General features: G+C 41.7%; 2 long non-coding RNA genes across 2 annotated transcripts in view; one reads left to right on the forward strand and one right to left on the reverse strand.

The window, feature by feature from the left end:
- The window catches only part of LOC116667129, a 153,873-nt gene that overhangs the window by 98,039 nt on the left and 36,976 nt on the right, over nucleotides 1-18,858 (reverse strand). The window lies entirely within an intron of this gene.
- Nucleotides 6,223-18,858, forward strand: part of LOC116667127 — a 41,436-nt gene continuing 28,800 nt past the window's right edge. Inside the window, exon 1 of the long non-coding RNA XR_004323886.1 lies at nucleotides 6,223-6,594. This is a non-coding gene — a long non-coding RNA (uncharacterized LOC116667127). The remainder of the gene's footprint in view (nucleotides 6,595-18,858) is intronic.

Below are 18,858 nucleotides of genomic sequence, written 5' to 3' on the forward strand. Positions count from 1 at the left end.
GAGCTGCTTCTTTCTAACGGCTTCAGTATATTTCATTGTTTGAGAGGACCATCATTTATTTTATTTCCGTATTGGTGGGCATTTAGTTTCTTTCAAAATCCTTTGTTATTATAAGTGATGCTCTAATGAATACATATGTGTGTATATCTATATCCATATATATGTATGTATTTATATCTATATATAAAATACATGTATCCTTTCCCAGATGTGTGAATAAAACCATCGAATTAATTAATTCTTATATTTAGAAATCTAGGGGTCAAGAAGCACACATACTTTTTAATTTTAGTAGACCCCGTTAATTCGGTTTCCCTATCAGCCACGCCAGTTTACAATTACACCACCAATGTATGACACAGCCATTTCCCAGCACCTTTGTCTACATAGCTGATTATCCAAATTTCTTGTTAACTTTTTGCAGCATTATAGGATGGGAAACATTGTTATAATTTGGATTTCTTACATGATAAGTGGTTGATCAAAGCATTTTTATATGTGAAAAACCTGTAACAGTTCCTTTTGAACTTCCAGGTGTGAACTGTGCAGTCTTTGTCCATGTTCTGTTAGGGCATTGTCTTACTACTGATTCCCAGGAACTCTTCATATTGTGTCTGTGATACATAGTAAAATAGTTGACTTTCTTCACCAGTGCTAGCTCCTGAAAGACATTAGACCACGATCTTCTCCCAAGGGTCATTTTCTTCAACCCCGGCTTTTTAAAGATGTTAGAGACTACTTCCAAGAAGATTGATTTCCTTCCTTCTACTTCAGCTTTATAAAAATTTTCCCACCAAAACAAGACCACATTTACATATCAGTACATTCTGTAACATCTTTCCAAAATTAGCCAGTAGATTCAATAGACTTTTTTTTTTTTTTGGAAACAGCATACTTTCACACCTTGTTTATATTCTTGCAGAAGTGGGCCGCGTATCAGCTGTGGCTAGTTGGATTTATTCAAAGAATAACCCTCCCTTTTCCTCTAAATCAGAGGTTATAAATTGACCACCCAAGGGCCAAATGCAGCCATGATGTGTTTTACTTGGCTAGCATGGTGTTTAGAAAAAATCTGAATTAGTTGCCCACATTGAACACAGTGAGTAATTTTACAGGAATATCTAGATTTCTGGCTTCTCTTGAAAAATCACAAGATCTGGCCACGATGCATTTCCACATGACAACTGGCTGGAGCTTGTGGGTATCCTCTGCTTTCACTGACCATGTGCTTCCATGTTCTTAAACCAAGCCTGCTTCACCGAACTATTTATGTTACCTGCCCCGTTTCCGGAGGTGTTTGCCTTTGTAGCCTCTGACCACTGTTTGTTCCCATGGTTTTCCTCTCTCTCCCCTTCAGTCAGAAGGAAAAATCAAATCCTCCCAAGCATCTTGTCTCATTCAGAGCCAAGACTCAGCTCTTTTCCCCTTCTGTACCCCAGCTCCCTTCCTTTTCTTCTTTGAAAAGCTGTTTTCCTGCATCTCACGAAGTATTTGCTTGCACTTTGCATCACATCCTCACGTTTCTCCTTCCAGCATTTCCCTTAGCTCTGTGGTCTGTTCCCTAGGATGCCTTCCAAAAGGATCCAGAATGATAAAAGACTGTTCTACTAGGGCGTGAATTTTAAGACAGTTCAATAGATTTTGACAAAGTTTTGAGAAAGATGAATACAAGGGTATTTCTGAGATTTCCTTTGAGAACTAATAGATGCTTTAACGTGAAAATGTTTTCTAGGCTGGAGGCTACGGACCCAGGATTGGTTTGCTCTTGTCTATCTCTACCGTTTCTCATATTTCAAGTTCTTGACCAACTGAACTATTGCCTCAGCTTCATAACTGGTCTCTGCTGCTGGTCTCTATTTTTCAATTTTATTCTCCAGACATAATCTTCTGAAGTGTGAATCTTATTTCATTAATCCCCACTCCTCTCAAAAACCTTCAGTGATTGATTGTCTGTTGCCTAAATGGGTCATTGTCCACAAGGCTTCTGAGGTCCTTTATAACTGGGTCTCAGGACTTCATGTCCAATTAATTTTACGTTTATTTGTAGCCTAGGAACTTCAGACTCTTTGCTAATCCCTGAGCACATCCAGAACACTGTGTTCCTTTCTGATCCAAATGGTACGCTGAAATGCTGTATTCCTGCTCTTTTATGTTCTGTGCTCTGCACTCACCCTTCAAGATTCAAGGCATCATCACTTCCTCTCTGAGGCCTTCCATTTTCTTCTACTTGGTCTGGTCTCTCTCTCTTGTGTATTTCTATAATACTTATCACAATTACATAAGAGTCTTTCCCCCCCATGGGACAGTGAGCTCTTTGAAGGTATGAAACTCACCTTGTCTGTCTTCATGTTTCCAAGATCAAACATAGTTTTTGATATACAGTGGGTGCTCATTAAATATTTGGTGAATGAAAAGAAGGAACCATTAATACCTTAACTTGTATTAATCAGCCAGTGGGTCATTTGGAATCTTCTAGAAAATATGCTGTCCTCCCTTGCCAGCCAGTGGTAACTTCCTATCTGTAAACTTGAGCCAGTCACTATTTTCAATGGTTTTCCAGTGACTTCAGTAGAAGGACAAAGTTCTTCAATATCGTGTACGTCATCCTTCATGATCTGATCCCTTGCCTACCATTCCAGTTTTAGCTGTTGTCAACCTCCACCTCGTCCCCAACCTCACAGACACACTTCAGGGTCCTGAAAGAACCCTGCTCTCTAGATCTGGGCCTTCGCTCCTCACTCTGCCTGGAAGCTCCTCCCCAACCCCCTCCTCTTCTCCACGGCAGGGCACGCAGAACAGCCTGGAGAAGGCTTCCCTGACTTCGCCTGCCTGGGACTGGGAAGGGGCCCCCGGTGTGCTCCCATAGCTCTTGTCAAACTGTGATCTCTGTGTCTTCTGCTGTCCTAGCCCCACCCCGACTCGAAGCTCCTCAAGGACAAGAACTCTTTTTCAACCTTTTCCCAATAGTAGGAGCACAGTCTCTGGTTCAAACTAGATGCTAAATTAATGTCTGGTGAATAAAAAATCATGATAAAGAGAAACTAATCTGATGTATATAGTTCACATAACTGTGTGAATGTTTAACTCTCTTGTTTGCATTTAAAGCTGCTTTTTAAATTCATACCTATAATAGCAGAGCCAGGAAAAGAGAAACCAGGCTAGGTATTTCAAACAGGGGAGAATTAATATAGGAAATCGTTTCACAGATGTTGGAAGGCTGGAAGAACAAAATGGAAGTTGAGGCAACCTAGTTATTAATAATTATGGGAAGAAACTGTTGATCCCAGGGCTGAGGTCAACGAGCTACCTTCCTGGGGACACTGGGCAAAGAGGGGGAAACATGGGTTACAGAAGCCAGAGGCTCATAAGGAAGAAGGGAAAGAATATCAACCATGTTAAAGAAACACATGATTGTAAGACGCATCCCAATGTCAAAGATGTCAAAATGCGAAGAAAAACAGAGATATGGTATAGATCTCTAACTGACAGACTGTCTAACTGACAGACTCTAACTGACAGGCTGGATAAATGTATTAGATTTAACTGTATTAAATTTCGAATATGTAACCACTTTTGACCTACATAAATAACAATTTCACATGGTTTAACATAACCACACGACATTACATTGGGAGGCAAGAGGCTAACACGTGGTACCTTGTCCCCGCCCTGGGCTTCTGTCTCTTCCAGGCCCATTGTCCTGATCTGCCCCTGCTCTTCCTAACTTCCATCCAGCCTCTTCAAGTTCTTGGCAATAAGCCTGTGCATGCTCAGGAACTGCAGGACTTAGAGGTAGCGCGCAGACAGCCATTTACAAGTATTTGCAATTTTAAAGTCAGATATTCCTAAGAAGGGGTTATCATAGGTTATGAAAAACTAACCACAGGTAGCTCTTTACTGAATGTTTCCCATGTTCTTGTGCTAAGTGTTATCACTATCACACTCATTCGATTCCCTAATGAACTCAACTGTGCAATCAGAGCTACGTGTTACATGGCGCTTAATATGTGACCTAAAATGGACTCATTTAATTATCTTAATAAGCCTAGGAGATAGGTATTCATTCGCATCATTTGAAATAACTGATATTTAACTGTTTTGACCTACAAATTAGCAATTTAATATAGTTTAACTCAATTCAATAATTTTTGAATTTTTTAATAAGGAAATTAAGGCATATAGCAGTTAAATAACTTGCCCAATGTCATACAGCTGGTAAGTGAAGGAGCCAGGATTCAAATCCAGGCAGACTGTGCTCTAAACTATTGCACCTACTGCCTCTCCATAGGTATTATTTTATCCTCGTCCATAGACAAGGAAACGGGGGCTCAGAACTGTTAAATTACCTTGCCTGAGGTCACAGACCTGGGAAGCAGCAGAGTTGCCTTCTAGGACGGTCTAACTCCGGAGTCTACACTCTGCCCATGTATTATTCTACAATCATGCCTTCCACGCAAGGGATGCTCAGGATGGAAAGTGAGTGAATTTGCCTGGCTTATTATCTGGATTTGTCCATCACTCCAGTTGAGTAGATGTTTGCAAAGCTTCCTTATCAGATAGAACTGAAAATACCATCTCATAGGTTTTCCCCCCACAAAGATACTAGAAATCATGCAGATAGTGATATTCAAAATTACCAGTGAAGCTGTCTAGATCTTTCTTCCAAAGGCCATAGTTTGATACATTCCGCAGCTCCCTTTGAAAACTGCCTTGGAAACCACACGCTCACGTGTTGAACATTCCCGGCATGCGATGACTCTCCTTTCTCCCACCTCCTTCTTAGAACTGCTGGATTTATTAAGTACATCCCATGTGCTTAACAGTATTCCTTGAGCTAACTGATGAAGATACAGCAGCAAATAATATAGACACAACCTGCCTTCGCAACGTTTTCAGCCTATCAGGGAGGACAGACACTAAAGGGGTAGTAACAATAAGGTGTTTTGATAGAATACATATCAGGAGATTCAGGATCACAGAGCTGGGGAATTTAATTTAGTCTAGGGGAGCGGTTCCCAAAGTGTGGTCTGCAGAACAGCACTAACAAGAATTATGTGGGAACTTGTTTAAATTACTCCACCCCAGACCTACTAAATCAGAATTGGGTGGAGGAGGACAGAGATGAGAAAAAGGAATCAATATTTTTAAGATCTCCAGGTGATTCTTAGGCATACTAATTTTGAGAAGCCCTGCTAAGGAGGTCTGCATGGCTACTCTGGGACTGGAAGTGAGACAGGCTTGGACCTGTGACCTGGGACTCTGCTACAGTGCTTGCACCTGGACAAATGTCTCCTCAAGCAACAAATACAAAGAAACTAAAAGGGACTAAAATTATCTCTATATATGCACTGTTGGAGCAAAATATGAACAACAAGATACAAAAAGACCAAACATCCAACTGGCAGTTCTGAGGTGTAGGAGCAAAAGCAGGGTACTATGCATGATCCCTGAACACAGCACCACCAAGGGGGTGGGCAGACCCCCTAAGCCACCCCTCTGGCCAACTCATGGAACCACCCCTACCCTCATCCCATTTAAGGGACCAGCTCTTCCTCACTCAGGGAGCAAGCAAGGGAACTAGTTACTTGTTTTCACTCCCTCGTGCTGTAGCACAAGTCCCAGTGAAGCCTTGCCTGAATTTCTTGTCTGGTCTATTGATTGAGGAGTCCAAGAAACCTGGTCAGTAACAGAAGGACAAGTATGAGGAAGTCAGATGCAAGAGGGATGAAAAAAGATCATTCCAGACAGCAGGACACTATGTGTCAAGATCTAGAAGTCTGAGAAAGCCAGATTTATGGCAGGAACCAGTAGTATATGGGAAACAGGGGTCAGAGACGAAGAATCATAGGAAGAACAAAGAGACATCAGATGGGGGGAAAGTGGACTCCATGAGCTCTGATAGATAATGTAAGGTGGAAGTAACAAGATTCACTTTGAGTGACTCATCTTGCAGTAACCTGGCTGGAAAAGCAACTTCATTCCTAATTTAGAGAGGACCAACATCAGTGAAGCTATTCTAAAGAAAATGAGGCCCCCACAGTTAAGCCCTGGTGAACATTTGTTGTTGTCCGTGTAACGTGAAGAACTCCAACCAAACTCACTCCCCTTCCCTTTCCCCCAGAAGGAGATGGGTTGAACCTAAATAATTTAATCCAGCCTACAGTTCTCCCAGGCCCTTTCAAGGGAGCATCTGTTAATGGGTAACCTAGCTCCTTCCTCCACGCTTCTTGGCCTCTGGCAGAAAGCCTTTCTGCATGATAATGGGCCTGGGTTGCCTCGTCAAGGAGCAAACAGATCTCTCTCAGTGAGGATTCAGACCACATTATCTCAGTGTTCGTGCCCAATTTAACAGATCCATGATTAAAAGGGCTGGTGTGCCTGCAGCTCATACTGAGAAATGAAATGGAATTTTGACCAGAGGGATCCATGTCTACCCATGATGATGAAATTAAAAAACAAGCAAAAAAACAAAAAGATTTCAGTGGCCATGGACATCTCTGACCATCCAGTGGTGCTACATCAGACTGAAAAAGAGACCTGGGATCTTGCAGGGGAAGGAAGAGTGAATCCAGGGAGTGATACCTTCTATTAAAGGTAAGGGTGGATCTTTTCTAAAGGAGATGGATCTTTAGATAAGATATGAGGATGAAGGTGTACAGGGAGGGGCTAAAACCTGACGGCAAGTGAGCAGAGTTAGCAGTGGGACCTCATCCCAGAGATGGGCCTAAATCTTCAGGTACCTCCCTGTCAAACTCAGGAAACTTACAGTTGGTGAGCCCTTTTACCTTACTGAATGCAGGGGTCCATGTCAGAAGGGAATTTGAATGAAGGAGAGGGTCCCCACCTGTGATTCCCTGCTGGAAGTGACTCCTAGTTCAGCATGTTCACGTGTTTGTCTGCAAAACCTGGAGTGGAGACTAATAAGGCACACTGCCCACCTGTATCCTCACTGGAGTAAGAGGAGACAGTGTGTATCGTTTTATCTCTTCATCCGTTGGATTCTGAGTGTGAGTCCTAAAGAAGCCAGGCATTTGGAAAAGAGATGCCTGGCAGAGCTGGTAGACGGAGCACTCGGGGCAGAAAAACTCAAGAAAGGTGAAAAACCAAATGTTTTTCTTATCCCATAGTTTGCAAAGGCTGCCTTCTGAAAGACAATGGGGCAGGCTGGACCTCCTAGTAACAACTGATTGCCTTGTTTCTAGGAAGAGGACATGTGCATCCCAGACCAAAGCGGATATATGTCTGAAAGTACAGAACACACAATCCCAAAGATATTAGACTTGAGGAAGAACCTCATATCTCTTCCTCAGTGGTCACTGACTAGCCAGTTAGTCAGCATCTCTAACTGAGCTCTCAAAATGCCCAGAGCAGGAGGGCATCCGAGACTCTGTCAAGGTAATAACAAGAAGACATTAGCTGCTCTGGGACACCTGCCCACAGGCCTAGTGGTTTGGGGCAGTCTTGTTTTTAATCAGTGACTTTCCCTGGGGCAGTCCCCCTGACAGAGTCCAGAATCTGTTCTTTTTTTTTTTTTTTTTTTTTTTTTTACTGCTTTTTCTCCACCCCTCACTGAGCTGCCAGATAAGATCCAGAACACTCCATTAACTTTGAATTTCAGATAAACAATGAATAACTTTTTAGTATAAGAGTATCCCAAATATTGCAAAAAAATCTGATTTAACTGGACATCCTGTATTTTTATTTGCTAAATTCTACCCCCCAGGGACTCCCTGAGAATGCAGGTACTTGATTCTGTTCCCATGAACTATTAGTTTGGGTCCCTTCTTCTACTTGGAGATTGCTCAGTGAGTACTGATTTTATTACATGTGAAAACTTTCTGTGTGATCTTTAAGATGGGGGAGAAAGAAGTGAATATTTCTCAGTTCTATAGGCACAGTTTTTCTTCTTACCTAACACGGTGGTCCAGTAAGGAAACTGGGAAGAGAAATGAAAGTTTATAAGTCCTCTATGAACCCCTCCAAGTCTTAATGCTACAGTGCTGGGATGTAAACTGGAGGTAGACAAGGAGGACACAGATGATACCAAGGCGATGTGAACTGAAACTGTCAAAAGTGATTGTTTTACAACCACTTCTGCCGCCACAAATTCCTTTGTTGGTTAGTTGTGAGTGGGTTTAAAAAATATTTTTTTTTACAGCAATGGTACTGTACTTTCATTTTGAGAAAGCAACTTGCTCTAAGCCAAAGTGAGAATTAGATAAGTTACTCCCCTCACATCAGATTTTTAACGACTGAAACTCTGCCTGGAGATTTCTGAAACTTTGATGAGTGGAAACTGTAAAAAAAAAAAAAAAAAAAAAAAAAAAAAAAACCAGTCACTTAAGTGCTGCAATTAATTTTCTACCTTGTAGGAAGTGAAGGTTTCAATAATCCTTTCACCATAGAATCTTCCTTTATTAGACCCACCAGAAAGATACCTTTATTTACATAAAAATAAAGCAAGTATCGACCCATTTCTTGTCGGAAAGTGTAAAGCTACCATTAACCTGAATGTCATTTAGCATGGAAGCTCATTGTTGTTTGGAAATACAATTTTTTTTTTTTTTTTTTTTTTTGCCCAAATCAGAGCTGCTTCTGTGTATACTTTCTCTGGTTTGGGGGATTGCTTGCAGAAGCTGAGGATCTGGGTGGAGAAAACAGAAGAAAAACTCAAGATCCAAATCTCATGCTAGAGGAATTTGACTGAGTTTGGCACAGCTCAGCCCATCAATACTGGGCCATAACTCTCACAAGCACACTGTTATTTAAGACTGAATTATACAGAATGTACTGAGGTTGGACTCATGTAATGATAAAATTCTCATGTTGAGGCATACAGGGCAAGGCCACCCCCTAGTGGTAGGGGCTGGGATTGCTCCTCAAGAAAAGATGTTCCCATAGTCAATCCCTCCGAGAAAAACCATATATATAAGGATCAGGTTAAAGTCCAGATAAGGGTATCTTAAACACATAAGGGTTTGCTTCTCTTTCTAAAAGAAAGTCTAGAAGTAGGCAGTCAGAGCTGTGAGGGTAGCTCCTCAGCCTTAATGAACGGCTTCCATTCTCAGGATCACAGGATGGCTGCTAGAGCTCCAGCCATCATATCCATAACACATCCTGGAAAGAAGAAAAATGGAAGAGGGAAAAATAGCGTGTGCAACTGTATGTGTTTTAGGGTGAGGCCACCCAGCTGATTCTCCTTTAAATAACCTTTCTAAAGTCCCTCAAACACTTCCAAAGCTGTGGGGATGAGAAATAGCCTTTTACCTGGACACTTTGCCACCCTCTATCAATGGTAGTGCTCTTACGAAGGAGGCAAGAGAATGGATATTGGGGTCGGGAGTAGTTGCTGCCTCTCTGGCAAGCAGGCCTGAACCTGGAGGGACAGAGAAGTGCTTTCCCTCTCAAAGTCATCTGACAGTTGGGCCTGAATTCTCTGGGAGCAGGTGTGAGCTGGGCTCTGCCCTGGGGAGCCAGGCACCAGGAGCACTGATAAGGGCTCTGGTGAGGTGTGCTTCAGGGGTCTGCCTCTGCCAGCACCTGAGATGACTCTTGAGACTAAGCTTTCTTTCCTTTATCCCTAAGCCTTTCTGAAGTTTCGTTACTCTTCTGTTGTGCTGTGGGAAATTAAGGTGTGTGTGAAGGGGTGGGGATGGGGGTGGGGTATTCATGCCTGGAACTGAGTGGAAGTAGGAGGGCCATGTCTCCCTTCCCAAAGCCAGAAGGGTGGCTTGACAAAGACTGGCTGCCCAGAGCTGCCAGAGGCCACCGGAGCCCAGATGGTCTCTGGCTAAGGCAGTAGTTTGTGGCTTGGCTGCTTCAGACCTCTTGAGAAGAAAAACATGCACAGATCGGACAGATTCCTAATCACAATTTAGAATGACTACCTTGGTTTGTCCTGGGCTGAGGAGTTTCCTGGGCCATGGGACTTTCAGTGCTAACACTGGGAAAACTCTGGGCAAACAGGGATTAGCTGATCATCTTAATAATACAAGTAAGAAAGCATCTTGTAGGGAACCTTAGAATTTGCTTGGGGGCACTTGGGAGCCCAGGATTAAATGTCTGAGAAGTGGCAGCAAGGGGCTTAGAGTCCCTGGGTTCTTTTTTGGGGGGTTGTTTTGGATATACTTTATTTCTTAGAGCAGTTTTAGGTTCACAGTCAAACTGAGAGGAAGGTACAGAGATTTTCCCATATACCTTCTGCCCCAACACTTGCAGTGCTTCCCTGTCATCAACATCCCGTGCAGACAGAACATTTGTTACAACTGATGAACCTACATTGACACATCATCATCACCCAAAGTCCATAGCTTATACTGGGGTTTGCTCTTGGTGTTGTACATTCTGCGAATCTAGACAAATGTATAATGGCATAAAGCCACCGTTATGGTTTTATACAGAATTGTTTCAATGCCCCCAAACCCTCCATGCTCTGCCTGTTCACCCCTCCCTCCTCCAATCCCTGGCAACCACTGATCTTTTTTCATTGTCTCCATAGTTTACCTTTTCCAGAATGTCATGTGGTTGGAACCACATCGTATGTAGCCTTTTCAGACTGGCTTCTTTCACTTATTAATAGGCATGTAAGCTTCCTCCTTGCCTTTTCATGGCCCAATAGCTCATCTCCTTTTAGCACTGAATATTATTCTGCTGTTTGGATGTACCACAGGGTCTTGTTTTTACTGGTATAAACTGTAGGAAATCAGTTCTGATGATGCCTGAAGTTTATGATTGCAAAAACTCTACCCCTCAAAATAAAACTGTGTCTGCCTTAGCATACAGAAGAGAAATAATTAAACAGGTCAACAAACATGGTCATAAATGAATGAAAAAGTAAATGGCAAAGTCCAAATCCCACAGCATCACATACAGACCTTCCCGAATCCGGCAGTGCTGGCTCTCCCACCTCATCTCCTACCTTCCATGCCTCTGTCACACCCTGCCAGGTTCCCGTTCCAGCTCTGTCACATCCTGGATGCATCACACTGTTTCTAATGTCTCTGCCTGGAATTCCTGGCCCCCTTCAAGTACCTGGTGAATCCCAACTTTTCCTTTAAGTTCTGGTTTAAGAGTCATCTGTGTGGCACTTTCCCTGGCCCTCCACAGGCAGAGTCGAGGCCTCCTTTCCTCCCTCCAGCCACCTGTGCACCCTGGCCTGTCCTTGCCACACTGAACTCCAATGGCAGTTGGACCCAGGTCTGCTTCTCCCACTGACCAATGAGCTCCTGAGGCTTGGGAGCCCTTCTCACAGAGCAAAACTCCAAGCACATGATACACATAATAGATGCTTAATTAACATTGGTTAAAAGAATCAATCAATGCGTGTGCTTATATTTACTCAATTTTTCTATTCAGGATATCAGAACATTGACTGCAATTTTCAGTTGGAGCCGTTCTGTTCAGATTTATTTGTTAAAATACCTAAAGGGTTTAGTTCACTTGGGACTTTATAAATACACACAAAAACAGAATTCATTGGAAATATTACCATGAGAATGACTAAAATTTATAAACACAATAAAAGGATTCATTAGAAATACTGTTTAATTGGGAATAACTAAATCTACAAAATGGGATAAACTTCCCTAATAGATAATTTTAGCAGACATAAGACAAGCAACAAATATTTATAATGTATTCAGGTATTAACTTGTGGAATTAGAAAAGTTTTGAAAGAGTATGGCTAATGCATTAGATTAGACAGGGTAACTTAGCGTTTGGTAAGACAACAAACACAGAAACCAAAACAAATTCCAAATCTCAGAGCTTAGACACAGCGAAGGTTTATCTTCCACACATGCAAGTCTCCTCCATGTAAACCTGTGCCGTCTCACACACATTGCCTCCACCATCCCTGGAAGATCCCTGGGCAACCTTACTCTGCTCACCTCCCATTGGTCAGCACCCTGTCACATGACCCCACTACCCACTGGGAGCTGCAGAGGAGCCCATGGATCATTAGGGGAAAGTCCCAGTCTGCAGGGAAGGAGATTCAGAGGTGGAGATTAGTGTGCAGAGCATCTCTGAGGGACTGCTCTTAGAGTTCACACCCGTGGAAGGGAGTGGATGGAAGCTGGATTGGGCAGAGTGACAGGTCAAGTCTCAGTGTAGTCACCTCAGGAGCCTTGGGCTGACTTTGTGAGGGGTTCTATAGACACAGTAACTGTAGGGCTGTCCTGAGTTGGGGCAAAAGGACTGGACCTTTGTACCCCTGCATCAGTCTGTCTGGATCAGGTTGTCCTGGGAAGGGGCGTGACCCTGAGTGAGGCAGCCCAGCCAAGGCAATTCCAAAGAGGACTGACACGAGGGCTGTGTGCTGGCAGCTGGGGAGTAAGCCCGGCTCACATCCCTGTTGGGGGTCTGGGAGGCTCATCACAGCACTCACACAGTGAGGGTGACAGATTCTTCCAAGCAGATATCTCTGCACAGATGACATCTGAATCCTCTTTCATCATCCTGGCTTTAAACCAATCACTCACTGGCTTGACCCGTGAACCATACCAGTTGTCTCTGCTAACAATTCCACCAAGCTTGAGCATAAAGCACATTCTTCATCCTTCACGGCTCTAGCTGTTCCTGCTGGCTACTGCACAGGTTCGGGCACTGCTGAAACCCCAAAATAGCCTGCAAAATTCCTGCTGTCCACTTGACCAAAAGACAGCTTCTCCTTATCTGCATTGGTCTTTGCCAAGCTCACTATGAATCAAGGACATCTCTTTTCGAGCTGCCTCTGGCTATAGGAAGCCAGGACTCTTCCACAGTAAACAGCCTCTTTTAGGCTGGATTTCCTGTTTAGTATGAACAAGCATCTACTCCTCCAGTAGTGGGAACCAAACTTGGTTTTTCTGTTTAACCATTTCATGCCCACTATTCTCTGGTAACACTGGAAACAGTACAGACCTGTAGAGGAACACCTCTGCAAATTCAGCATTTGTTTATTGTGTCCCCTGTGGGAGAGGGTGTGGCACTGAACTCTCCTGTTCCAGAGGGTTCCAGGACTCCACTTTTACTTGATCTAACCACATTCTTTCTGTGGAGACAATACCAATAGCTGGCATTTATTACAAAGCATATTACGTATAACTTACTTAATTTTCATATCTATCCTATGCAGAGGTACTATTATTTTTCCTGATTTACATGTAAGAAAACCAAGGTACAGACCATTGAAGACACTTGCCCAAGGTCACGTGAGGTATCAATGGTGCAAGCAGGATTGGAACCCCAGGCTTCTCTGACTGTGATATTCAGGCTCTTAATCACTACATCACACAGCTTATCAATGGCCGGGGTGGGGAGGAGCATAAATCAGCAAGGCATATTTGCATGGAACCTCTCAGAAGGATCATTTAAGGTACTGAAGTCCAAAGCTGGCATGGAAAGCCCACCAAGGAACGAAGCGCTAGCTAGGAACTCCCTTCACCAGCCAGAAAGAGGAATTAAAAGTGAGTAAATTTAGGAGGGGGATTTCTCCATAAAAAATTGGAGCTAGTATTAAAATATAAATGTATGGACTTTGGTATTTTTAACAAGGAACAACTTATGAGTAGCTTTATGAATACGTATGGTGGTACCATGAAACAATAAGGTAGTGAAATATATTTAGATTTGGAGGAGAGATAGTAACCACGATCTGTAGGTATGGTGGGGCGGGCGGGCAGGAAGAGAGACCTGTCTCCTGTGACATGGAGCCTACTCGTGTCTGTCCATGCAGATGTGCAGAGCCGTGTGGCTACACCTCCACCACCCTCACCCACCTCGATTTGCACAGGAAGCCCAATTGTCTCCAAGTTACAAGGTGGCATTCTCTATGTTAAATTGCCTGGTGAGACTTGGAGGACACCTTATAAACCTGATCTCCACGCTGGACAAACTGCTCCTTCATCTTCAGGGGTGATGACGTGATGGAGTCTGTCCACACCGCATCCCCTGGGAAATAGGGCTGGAAGGACACATGGTGCCAGGTCTCTGACAGGAACGCTAACCTATCATGTCGGCTCCAATGTCAAGATACAAATAGCCATAATGAGGCCATCGACCAAGCTTAGCAAGTCCTGCCCAGTGATGAAATGTGCCTGCACTAGGCAGGGTCTGGAGGTGATTTGGGCCTGACAGCTCAGCCTCCAAACCGCATTTTCCATGTGTCAGGAAAATGAACACCATGTCCACTGCACATGGTTTTAGCAATTAGACCTTTATTAATACCGCAGAGCAGCTGGAACTAGAAATAGTCTCAAGGGCTCAGATTCTTTCAACATAGAAATTTCCAGAGCGGTGGCAGCTGCTGAGGCCAGGTTTATTCATTGTGGGCCAGAATTCTCATACTCTTGACCCCATGTTTTGGGCCTGGACTTTGTGGCTCTGAGAAATATGGCTGCAAAGCCCTGCTCTGGGGAATCAGACCCTCCTTATTAAAGTAAGTCCGCTGCCTCTTTGTCCCCTCCATTGTCAGTGGCTTGGGTTTTAGCAAACTCCCCTTCCTGTGATTGGGGGTTCATTTCTCCCAGGGAGTACTGTATGCATATCTCTCTTACCACGGCCCTCTCCCATATCCTACCAAGCTTTCTCCCTGGTGGGGAGAACGGGTCTAATCCAACAGTCTCCCCAGGGAGACCCCTCCTGTACCTTGTGCCTCCACTTCCCCCAGGCAGGCCCTATGGAACCATTCTGAGTGTTTGCAAGTTCTTCCTTGAGTTCATCTGAGATCTACTCCCTTAATCTGGCCTCTTCAGTTCTATCCCTATTTGTATTCACTGCGTGGAATAAATGACACCTCCTGAGTGTCCAGACCATTCATTCTCCCATGTTGCTCTGAAGAAAGAAGGGAGGGAGTTGTGAAATGAACTCCACCCCCTATCAAAGGACAAAGACAACTTATCCTTCAAGAATGAGGGCTCATGTCACCTCCTCCAGAGAGTATCTCCATTTTATTTATTTATTTTCCCCTCTTCTATGAAGTCCTGTCATGATAAATATAGTCTTCCCTTGATATTCTCAGGGGATTGGTTCCGGGAACCACCCCAACCCCAAACAAAATCTGCAGATGCTCAAGTCCCTTATTTAATATATGGCATGTATTTGCATATAACCTCTAAGTCCGCCTGTATACTTTACTTTAAATCATCTCTAGATTACTTATAACACCTAATACAATGTAAGTGCTGTGTAAATACTTGTAAATACATTTGCTTATTTTATTTATTTATTTATTTTTTAATGGAGGTACTGGGGACTGAACCCAGGACCTCATGCACGCTAGGCATGCGCTCGCTCTACCACTGAGCCATACCCACTCCCTCAGCTGTAAATACAATGTAAATGCTATGTCAAGAGTTGCCAGAGTGGGGAAAAACCTGAGTTTTGCTTTTTGGAACTTTCTGGGTTTTTTTCCTGAATACTTTCGATCTGTGATTGGCTGAAATCTGTGAATGCAGAACCTGCTGGGTTACCCAATCCAAATACTTCAAAAAAGTACAGGAGAGATGCCTGGAATAGATTCTTTTCTCACAGAACTCGGAAGGAACCAACCCCGCCCACACCTTGGTTTCGGCCTTCCAGCCACCAGAAACTGAGAGACCACAAATTTCTGCCATGCAGGCCACTCAGTTTGTGCTGCTTCATTATGGCAGTTCCAGGAAACTACTGTGGGCACACTATGAGATCTTTTGTTTTCTACATTTTTTCCCCTAAAAAATTTATTTTTCACTGAAGATTATAATGTACTAATTTCTGGTGTAAAGCATAAGGATTCAGTCACACACACACACACACATATTCCTTTTCATGTTCTTTTTCATTAAAGGCTATTATAAGATATTGAATATAGTTCCCTTCTCCAAAAATTTTTTAAACAGAAAGAAATAAAAAAGAATAAACCATAAAAAATGGCTTATAGTTTCCCTGCACAGAAAACTCCTACTGTTCATATGTATATAGTATATATTATCTTGTTATACATAACATATAATTTTCTGTTTTATATATAATATATATAATTCCAATATACTATATATAGTATATATACACATGCATCCACACATAAATGACATACATATGCACATGTATGTAATGTATATTCTGAATTACCCAATTCAGATACTTCAAAAAAGTGCAAAAAAAAAAGTTTTCACTCCCTAGTCTCTCTTCCCATGACTGTTAACCACTGTGAACTTTTAACAACCCGAAAATTGTTTACACTAGCACTATATATCGATCTTTTTTTTAAAATTTATGCAGAAAGGATCACATTTCACGTATCCTTCTTCCCTTTGCTGCTTTCTCTAAATGCTATGTTGGAAATTGACTAAGATCATCACACACTGAGTGTCCTCATTTCTTCATGGCTGCACTGTATTCCACCGTGTGGATGTGCACTGATTCCTGTACCCACATCTCCCAGGGGCCTGGATTTTCTGCTCAGCTTGCTAGGGTGGATCAGGAATGTGTCGGAGCACCTTAGGGGCTGGCAGGACAACAGAATGGGAGAGAGAATGGAATTGCGTTGCCTAGAGTGACACAAAGAACTAACTAGAAGTGGTTATAGCTGTTAGGGATGTTAAGACATTTTCTATAATTATGTGACTTTTTTGTTCCCCTGCCAAAATGTAAGGATGTCAACTCTGAAAGGAAAGCATCTCATAGCTGCACATTTACAAAAAAAAAAAAAAAAAAGAACAAAAAATCTTGAAATAGAATTTTCTAACCTGTTTACAGCTCTTCCAAATGAAGAGTTTCAGCAAGTTAAACACATGGTAAATGTGTAAAAATGCAACAAATTCCAAATGGTTTGTAAGAATAATTGATTGACTGGGGGCGGGGCAAGGGGGAATATAAATGTAATAGAATTGAAATAAAAGTTTTGTGTAATTGATAAGTGAGGGTGAGAAGATGAGTATCATGACTTAGCAAAGCTCCAGCGATTGTTCCCATTTGCATCCATGTCTTTGTGAGAGATCCAGATTTTTTGTTTTTGCTATGAGCTGTTACAGCCCCTAAACCAAGCAGCAAAATAAGCCAAACATGTAGCCGGATCTTCCTATTGTTTGATTTCAGAGTATGTTAAATTAAGTGTCAATCAGGATATTTAAAACCAATGAAGCATATTTATCCATATTTAATTCTTTAATGTAAAATCATTATAGCTATTAATTTAGTGAAAGCAAAATTCTTTTTATATTAAGAAAATAAATTCCATTTTTAAATTATTTCTTTCATATATGCAGTCTTTTATGTTTCTATTTTATGTCGTATTTTGTATACACCAGTACATTAATTTATGCATAAATTTATTAATATATAAATATTATATATGTATACATTAATATATTAACTTACTGATTTATTAATATATAAATATTATATATATACATGTACTAGAGATGTGGACTCAAAATTGGCTTTATTTATACAGATGTGAAATAAAAAATGTTTAGAAAACTATAAATTAAACTGCTAGCTAATGTCTTAATATCAACAATAGAAACATAACTAAATAACTTCAATATGCCAAGGGAAAATAAGTGGCCCTTTAGAATTCTATTCTCAGCTAAACTAAAATTCAAGAGTAGAAGCAAACTAAAGACATCATCAGGCAAGCAAAGACTGAAATAACTGGCTAGTTCACAGGCCCCCCACTGAAAGAATTCTAAAAGCTCTACTCTGGGAGAAGGCATGGGAAGGCAGAAGCAAAGGTGAGTGAAGAGACTGATAAATAAACACATGGGGAAGTCTAAATGGACACTGACCACAAAGCAATATAATTATGATTTGGCTTGGGGTATAGGAACTAAAATGCTAGACAAAACGAGCCTGTAGTACAAGAAAGAATGGTCAGAAATGGACTAAGGTGATGTTCAGGAGGCAGGGAAAGATACTGATTCGCTTTATGTTTCATTATGTCAAAATTCAAATGTAAAGATGGCAGCAAAAACAGGTGTTTCCTGGAAAGCATCCAAGAGCAACAAGGAGAATGAAAAGTAAGATTTGATCTCCAATTTTAGCAAAACAAAGAGACAGCTAAAAGTTGAATCACCAAATAAGTGGAAATATTGTTCCAAAGCAGTGGACCTGGAGCAAGGGGGTATAAGACTGGAAGCATAAAGAGCATCAGTGGCTGCAAATCTCAGGAAAAGTTAGCAAAACCTTCCCAGAGGCAGGATGTAAACCATCCAAGAGCAGTGGGGATGTGGTACAGGCAATGGTGGCTGAATTCCCTGGATCTGATTTAGTTACCAGAGGAAGGAGTGGAAACAGAGAAGGAATCATGATATAGATAGGCCAGGAACTGTCCATCAGAAAGATCAAAACATTCTGAAGTTGTTGACTTTTAAGAAGGTAGTCTCAAAATATATGAACCACATATGACCACAGTTGCAAAAAACCAAGAAATCCACAACCATAAAGAGCTATTTTAAATAATGCTCCAATACCTCAAGCAAAGAAATTAGTAAACTATTAAAGATTTAAACAACACACTTAATAACTTAAACATGACATTTCCTGTATCTAACAATCAGAGACTATACATTGAACTTATTTTTGAATGACCACATACTTGGCCACAAAGCAAGTTTTTAAAAGTAACAAATGAATCAATATCCTATGAACCACATTTCCTTTCAAAATGCTATAAAATTGGAGACAAATTACAAAAGTGTAACTACAAAAAAGGAATCATATGTCTGGAAATTTTAAAACATTTCTTAACTATTAATGGGTGAAAATAGAAATCATAATAGAAAATTTTAAATATCTAGAGCTAAATGACAAGGGAAAAACTGCATATCAAAATTGTGAGATGTAGCTAAAGCAGTACTTCAGAGAGGAAATTACAGATACAAAATACAGGAATTACATACA

The sequence above is a fragment of the Camelus ferus genome, chromosome 11 (assembly GCF_009834535.1).
Source record: "Camelus ferus isolate YT-003-E chromosome 11, BCGSAC_Cfer_1.0, whole genome shotgun sequence".
In the NCBI taxonomy this organism is placed as follows: domain Eukaryota; kingdom Metazoa; phylum Chordata; class Mammalia; order Artiodactyla; family Camelidae; genus Camelus; species Camelus ferus.